The following is an 8,832-nucleotide window of genomic DNA, read 5'->3' on the forward strand; positions in this document are numbered from 1 at the left end:
TATATGCTTACGTCTAAGGGCTGACGAAAAGGGCTACTATGAAAAATCATGGCTACTTAGGGTAAGCTAAGATAGTACAGGAATTATCTGGAGTAGATTCTACTAATATGTACCAAAGTCCAGTGTTTTCCTGCATAGCCATCTCTGTTACTTAGAAATTCTGTATTATGTAGTTATATTTGGTTAACACCTATTCTCTTCTTTTTTCTTCTTCCTTTAACCATTAATCCATTTTCCCAAACAACCGTGGACTCATCTAATCGTTCTTTTAGACATTAAAAACAAAAATTGTCTATTGTCTTATAAATTCCAGGCATGTGTCTTAGGTTCTAGGAATAAAGGGGTGACCAAATGAGAAAGGTTCTCGCCTTTTTGAATTTTACACTCCATGATGAGGGAGAAGCCACAGATAATTATTCTATGGAAGATGTACTGAATTGGATTAAAAGTGCATGAAAACACACCAGTTAGAAGTTTGTTCAGAACGACGTTGCTCGCTCATGTATGCCTGTTCTCTGGCATAATTATAAGCAGTGCCCTTTCACTCTAAAAAATGCTTCATTTTAGGTAATAGATGATAAAGCCTCTGTATGTATCAAAATTTACAAGGTAGCAGCTGCCCACCCCAACCTTTATTTTACAAATAAAGAAAATGAAATTCTGATTGGTGTGGTAACTTTACTATGATGACATAGCTAATTAATGATAGAAATACACAGCTTCATAGGACAGAAAAAATGATACAAGCCATCCATGAGTGACAGTTCACCATAGATCTGTGATCTTAGAAATTAACCTAATGCTCTAAGCCACACAGTCATGAATATGTGAATTCTGATATCGTCCTGTGCTGTGGCAGTTAAAAGAGAGCATATTCTTGAAAGTCCTAGAACAATAGATTGAAAAATATCCTCAATGTTAGCCCCTCTGCCAGAAGAGAAAATACTCTTACCCCACTAGAGCATTTATAGAATAAGAGATCTCTCACAGGTACTTTTTTAATATTTATTTTTTATTGAAGTTTCTTTTGCCAACATATACTATAATAACCAGTGCTGATCCCATCAAGTGCCTTCCTCAATGCTTGACACCCAGTGACCCCAACTCCCTACTCATCTCCGCTTCTGCATTACTTTGTTCATTTCCCAGAGTTAGGATTCTCTCAAGGTTTGTCTCCCTCTCTATTTTTTCCTACTCAGTTTCCCTCCTTTCCCTTATAATCCCTTTCACTATTTCTTATATTCCCCATATGAGTGAAACCATATAATGATTGTCCTTCTCCAATTGACTTACTTCACTCAGCATAATACCCTCGCATCCACGTTGAAGCAAATGGTAGGTATTTGTCCATTCTAATGGCTGAGTAATATTCCATTATTCCACACACATTATATATATATCACATATTATATATCTATCTATCTATCACATATTAGATATATATATATATCACATCTTCTCTATCCATTTATATGTCAGTGGACATCATGGCTCATTCCAGTTTAGCTGTTGTGGACATTGATGCTATAAACATTGGGGAGCAGGTGTCTCAGCTTTTCACTGCATCTGTATCTTTGGGGTAACTCCCCAGCAGGGCAATTGCGGAGTCGTAGGGTAGCTCTATTTTTAACTCTTTGAGGAACCTCCACACTGTTTTTCAGAGTAGCTGAACCAGTTCACATTCCCACCAAGTTCCCAACAGTTCCCCTGTCTCCACATCCTCTCCAACATTTGCTGTTTTCTATCTTCTTAATCTTCTTAATCTTCTTAATCTTCTCACTGGTGTGAGGTGGTATCTCACTGTGGTTTTGATTTGTATTTCCCTGATGGCCAGTGATGCAGAGCATTTTCCCATGTGCTTATTGGCCATGTGTAGGTCTTCTTTGGTGAAATGTCTATTTATGTCTTTTGCCCATTTCATAATTGGATTGTTTGTTTCTTTGCTGTTGAGTTTAATAAGTTTTTTATAGATCTCGGATAGTAGCCCTTTATCTGATAGGTCACTTGCAAATATCTTCTCCCATTCTGTAGGTTGTCTTTTATTTTGTTGACTGTTTCTTTTGCTGTGCAGAAGCTTTTTATCTTGATTAAGTCTCAATAGTTCATTTTTGCTTTTGTTTCCTTTGCCTTCATAGATTTATCTTGCAAGAAGTTGCTGCGGCCAAGTTAAAAAAGGATGTTGCCTGTGTTATCCTCTAGGATTTTGAGGAATTCTCGCCTCACATTTAGATCTTTCATCCATTTTAAGTTTATCTTTGTGTATGGTGTAAAAGCATTGTCTAGTTTCATTCTTCTGCACATGGCTGTCCAATTTTCCCAGCACCATTTATTGAAGAGTCTGTCCTTTTTCCTGTGGATATTCTTTCTGGTTTTGTCGAATATTGACCATAGAGTTGAGGGCCCATTTCTAGGTTCTCTCTTCTGTTCCATTGACCTATGTGTCTGTTTTTGTGCCAATGCTACGCTGTCTTGAGGATCACAGATTTGTAGTACAGCTTGAAATCCAGCATTGTGATGCCCCTGGCTCTGGTTTTCTTTTTCAATATTCCCTTTGCTGATTCCATACAAATCTTAAGATGATTTTTTCCAACTCTCTGAAGAAAGTCCATAGTATTTTGATAGGGATTGCATTGAATGTGTAAATTTCCCTGGGTAGCATAGACATTTTCACAGTATTAATTCTTCCAATCCGTGAGCATGGAATATTTTTCCATCTCTTTGTGTCTTCCTCAAAATCTTTCAGAAGTGTTCTGTAGTTTTTAGGGCATAAATCCCTTACCACTTTGGTTAGGTTTATTCCTAGGTATCTTATGGTTTTGGGTGCCATTGTAAATGGGATTGACTCCTTGATGTCTCTTTTTTCAGTCTCATTTTAGTTTATAGGAATTCCACTGATTACTATGCATTGATTTTGACTCCTGCCGCATGGCTGAATTGCTGTATGAGTCCTAGCAATCTTGGGGTGGTGTCTTTTGGGTTTTCTACACACAGTAACGTGTCATGTGCAAAGAGGGAGAGTTTGCCTTCCTCTGTCAGTTTAAATGCCTTTTATTTCTTTTTGTTGTCTGATTCCTGAGGCTAGGACTTCTAGTACTATGTTGAATAGCAATGGCGAGAGTGGACATCCCTGTCATGTTCCTGATCTTAGGGGAAAGGCTCTCAGTTTTTCTCCATGGAGAATGATATTTGCTGTGGGCTTTTCATAGATGGCTTTTGAGATGCTGAGGAATGTTCCTTCTATCCCTACACTGTGAAGAGTTTTGATCAGGAATGGATGCTGTATTTTGTCAAATGCTTTCTCTGCATCTATTGAGAGGATCCTATGGTTCTTGTTTTTTTCTCTTGTTGATGTGATCTATCACATTGATTGTTTTATGAGTGTTAAACCAACCTTGCATCTCAGGGATAAATCCCACTTGGTCATGGTGAATAATCCTCTTAATGTACTGTTGGATCCTATTGGCTAGTATCTTGTTGAGAAATTTTGCATCCATGTTCATCAGGGATATTGTTCTATAATTGTCCTTTTTGGTGGGGTCTTTGGTTTTGGAATCAAGGTGATGCTGGCCTGTTAGAACAAATTTTGAAGTATTCCATCCCTTTTTATCCTTCAGAACAGCTTTAGTAGAATATTATTTCCTCTTTAAACATTTGATAGAATTCCCCTCAGAAGCCATCTGGCCCTGGAATTTTGCGTCGTGGCAGGTTTTTGATAACTGCTTCAATTTCCTTGCTGGTTATTGGCCTGTTCAGGTTTTCTATTTCGTTTTGTTCTAGTTTTGGTCATTTGTGATTTTTCCAGAAATGCATCCATTTCTTCTAGATTGCCTAATTTATTGGCTTATAGCTGCTCATAAAATGTTTTTTAAAATCATTTGTATTTCCTTGGTATGGTTCTGATCCCTCCTCTTTCATTTGTGATTTTATTACCTTGAGGTTTTTTTTTTTCTCTTTAATAAGGCTGGCTAAGGGTTTATCTATCTTATTAATTCTTTCAAAGAACCAACTCCTGTTCTTCTTTTTTTATCTGTTCTGCAGTTCTTCTGGTCTCTGTTTCATTGAGTTCTGCTTGAATCTTTATTATCTCCCCTCTTCTGCTTGGTGTAGGCTTTATGTGCTGTTCTTTCTCCAGTTCATTTAGGTGCAAGTTTAGCTTGTGTATTTGAGTTATTTCCAGTTTTTTGAAGGAGACTTGTATTGAGATGTATTTCCTTCTTGGGACCTCTTTGCTGTATCCCAGATTTTTTGAATGGTTGTATCTGCATTTTCATTAGTTTCCCTGAATCCATAGATTCTTCTCTAATTTCCTGGTTGACCCATTCAACTTTTAGTAGGATGCTCTTTAACCTCCATGTGTTTGAATTTCTTCCAAATTTCTTCTTATGACTGAGTTCTAGTTTCAAAGCATTGTGGTCTGAAAATATGCAGGGGGGCAATCCTATCTTTTGGTATCGGTTGAGACCTCATTTGTGACCTAGTGTGTGGTCTATTCTGGAGAAAGTTCCATGTGCACTTGGGAAGAATGTGTATTCAGTTGTGTTCAGTTAGAAAGCTCTGTAAACATCTGTGAAATCCATCTGGTCCAGTGTATAATTTAAGGCCCTTGTTTCTTTGGTGATGTCATGCTTAGAAGATCTGATATTTACCTGATATTTACTGACAAGGACTGTGTTGAAGTCTCCTACTATTAGTGTATTATTTTATTTTTTTCTTCCTCTACTTATTGAATTAAAATTTATTTCAAAAGGTAAAGTTTATATATCCTTTGAATAAATAAGAAGTCAAAAATTTTAGAATTAAGTAATAAGTCTTCAACATTATAAAGCCATATATAGCAGTAATTAAAGTAGTGGTAATGTCACAGAAAATGATAAAAATGTCACAGAATTCAAATCACAACTTGGATTCTCAATGATTCAAGTGTCTTATCTTACACAATAAGAGTTTGGTCAATTTTAAGATAAACTTCCTCCAGATATGCTGTCCTCAAGTCCTCTAATCTTGTGGTCCATCAGCTCACACAATGGGATAGTTGGTTGCTGTGGCAATTCTACAATGGTTGTTCTGGTCTTAGGCCATTTTTATATAGCCATTCCAGCCCCATTCTGGACCCCAACTGTTCTTGATATTCCAAAATTTATTATTTGAGTCTGTTCCTACAAAGCCATAACCAGCCACCCGAACACCATGATCTAGATCTTTGCTGCTGCAGTCTGGATCAAATTAAATGCCTGCTTTGTAGAACTGGAAGTGCCTGCATCAGTAGCAACAGAGATGGGCCCTAGAGTTGCCACTGCCTTCATTAGGGTCTTTTCCCATTGAGGGAGGTCCATGAAGCCAGTGTCATTGGCAGCAGAACACTCAGTCTTGTAGTTACAGGTCTCTGTGTCCTTTCCAAGATATGGATAAGATTCCTCTGAATCCAGGCCTCCATTGTCTTTAACATGATGAAAGGTGTTATCCATCAGGCCACCACTGCAGCCCTCATTGCCTTGAGCCTTAGAGCAGTCCACCAGGTTCTGCTCACTCAGTGGCACAAGTTTGCCTGTTTTCCGGAACATCTGTCTTTTGAGGGCACCAGTTGCACTAAAAGTCCAACAAGAACCACACTGACTCTGATTCTGCACAGGAGTTACGTAACCTTTCTCTCTCCAGTCCACAGATTTGGGGATCTCAGCAAAGATAGGTTCTTGGAACACTTTCCCTTTCTTGTGCTTCTGGTTTTGAAAGTCATTCATCACCTGCCTGAATTCTTCATTGGTCATGTCACCAAAGGTATTCATCGCCATTGTGAAGCCATGTTTCCCTTGGCTATATTCTCAATTATGCAGTTCAGTCATTTTCATATTCTCCCACACTGCTCTCCTCTATCCTTCTTCATTCATGCCATATAATCTGTGCATTGCCTTCCACTGGTACCATTATGCATTTAAGCTTTCATCGAGTTTTGGAGCTGCTGAGGCTATTCACAAGCAAAGGGCAGTCAAGAAGAGTGAACAATTCATGTTTCAAAAACCTGCGGCATCCACAGCTGCGCAGGTGCACCCCACGGATCGCCAAGGCCCATGAGTCTAGTGTATTATTTTCTAAGTATCTCTTTACTTTGGTTATTAATTGATATACTTGGCATTATTAATTGATATACTTGGCATCTCCCACATTAAGAGCATACATATTCATGATTGGTAGGTCTTCTTGCTGGATTGATCCTTTAAGTATGATATAGTGTCTGTCTTCATCTCTTACTACAGTCTTTGGGATAAACTTTAATTGATCTGATTTGAGGATTGCTACCCCAGCTTTCCTTTGAGGAGCATCTGAATGGTAGATGGTTTCCACTCCTTCATTTACAGGCTGGAAGTGTCCTTAGGTCTAAAATGAGTCTTTTGTAAGACAGAAAATAGATGGGACTTTCTTTTTTATCCAGTCTGATACCCTGTGTCTTTTGATGGGATCATTTAGCCCATTCACATTCAGAGTAACTATTGAAAGATATGAATTTATAGTGTTACCGTAATACCTATTCTGTCCCTGTTTTTGTGGATTATTTCCTTGAGCTCCCTCTTTCTTTTACAGGGTCCCCTTTAATATTTATTGTAGAGATGGTTTGGTGGTCACATAGTCTTTCAGTTTCTGCCTATTCTGGAAGCTCTTTTTCTCTCCTATTCTGAATGAAAGTCTTCTTATTTAGGACCCTGAATATATCCTGCCAGCCCTTTCTGGCCTGACCGGTCTCTGTGGAGAGGTCTGCTGTTAATCTGGTATTTCTCCCCATATAAATTAAGAATCTCTTGTCTCATGCTGCATTAAGAACTTTCTCTTAAATGTTTGGGAAAAATCAGAAAGGGAGACAGGACATAAGAACTCCTAACTCTAAAATAAATTTATTATCAAAAAAAGAATTTTCTCTTAATCTTTGAAATTTGCAAGCTTCACTATTAAATGTGAGGTGTTGAATGGTTTGTATTGATTGGGGTGGGGGGAATCTCTAACTCTTGGATCTGAATGCTTGTTTCCCTCCCCAAATTAGGGAAGTTCTCAACTATGGTTTGTTCAAATATACTTTGTGGTCCTGGGATCCCTGGGTGGCGCAGTGGTTTGGCGCTTGCCTTTGGCCCAGGGCGCGATACTGGAGACCTGGGATCGAATCCCACATCAGGCTCCCGGTGCATGGAGCCTGCTTCTCCCTCTGCCTATGTCTCTGCCTCTCTCTCTCTCTCTCTCTTTGTGTGACTATCATAAATAAATAAAAATTAAAAAAAAAATTTTATACTTTGTGGTCCTATCTATCTCTCAGTCTCTTCTGGGGTCAAATTATATGTAAATTCTTCCTTATCAAGCTATCATTTATTTCCCTAACCCTTTCTTCATTGGCTCTTAATTGTTTTTCTCTTTTTTCCTCAGCTTTCTTCCTTACCATCAACTTGTCTTCTATGTCACCCATTCTCTCTTCCACCTCATTAACCCTAGCAGTTAGGAAATCCAGTTTGGATTGCATCTCATTTAATCTCTTTTTAATTTAGGCCTGATTAGATCTCACTTCTGCAATAACAAAGTCTCTAGAGTCCTTTAGGCTTTTTTCCAGAGCCATCTGTAGCTTTGTATTTGTACTTCTGAATTGACTTTTTGACATTGGATTTAAATCCAAATTCTGTAACTCTGTTATTGGTTCTTTCTTTTTTGGTGAATTCTTCCTTCTAGTTACTTTATCCAGTGCAGAGTGGCTGTATGAGTGGGTTGAAACAAAAATATCAACCACACCCTAAGTAAAATATACCCTAGATGATTCCGAAGAGGTCAGAGACAATAAATAAATAAATAAATAAATAAATAAATAAATAAATAAATAAATAAAACAGAGCAACATAAAACAAAAGGATCACTAAAGTGAAAAACAAATTTTAAAACAAATTAGTAAAAATAAAGGGCCAAAAACCACAGAGAATAAGAAAAAGAAAGTAAAAAAGAGAAAAAAGGGGGGGGGGCGGGGGATGGTGGTGGTGAATAAATGATAGTGGAGATAATGTAGTCTACCTGAGGGGTCCTAGAGGGTATTCCTCTTGGTTTTGAGTGTATTTTGTTCTGTATGTTAGAGGATGCTCTATCCTAAATTTATATATACCATCAATACTTATTTAAAGCCCCAACTTTGAACACCAAAACAAGATAAAAGAGGGGGGCGCAGAATGGGAAGGAAGAGAGAATATAATCTCACAGAATGAATCAGCACATTATTCCACTTGTTTCTGGGTGTATGTTGACGTGTGTTAAAAGGTATTAACTTACACCATTGTAAAACAAAACGAGGCAGAATAAACAAGAAACAAAAACCCATAACTCATATATCTCCCAAAATTAAATTATGTTGAAGGGAATCCAGAAGTGAAAAATACATCTAAGACATATAATTGTAGAAATATGAAAGTCAAAAAGGAAAAAACTTAAAAATGAAGAGGTGGTAAAATATTATAGTTAAGGTGGGAAAAGAGAAAAAATACTGGAAATTTTTAGTCTAATATGAAAATGAGTCATAATGGAAAAGGTGGGGGAAAGGGGCCCTCTAGTTCTAGATTCTATTTTCCCTTGATTTTCCCTCAGTCATGGAGATTTCAGTGCTGCTTGGTCAATAAATTTGCTCTTCCCCAGTTCTTCCAGCTGGTCTCCTGGGGGAGGGGCCTGCTGTGCTGATTCTCAGGTGTCTGTGCCTGGGGGAGATGCCCCATCCCCTGCCAGGTGCCGGGCTGAGTGAGAGCTGTGCTCCTCGGAGTGCCCCTCCCCACTTTATTCTTATTTATTTATTTAGCCTTTCTATCTTTTAGAAAGCCAAAACTT

At 38.0% G+C, this 8,832-nt stretch overlaps 1 pseudogene; it reads right to left on the reverse strand.

Annotated features, from left to right (window-relative positions):
• Positions 1 to 4,708: 4,708 nt before the first annotated feature.
• LOC140596604 (procathepsin L pseudogene) lies at positions 4,709 to 6,037 on the reverse strand (annotated as a pseudogene).
• Positions 6,038 to 8,832: the final 2,795 nt, after the last annotated feature.

This window comes from Vulpes vulpes, unplaced genomic scaffold (assembly GCF_048418805.1).
Source record: "Vulpes vulpes isolate BD-2025 unplaced genomic scaffold, VulVul3 Bu000000675, whole genome shotgun sequence".
NCBI lineage: Eukaryota > Metazoa > Chordata > Mammalia > Carnivora > Canidae > Vulpes > Vulpes vulpes.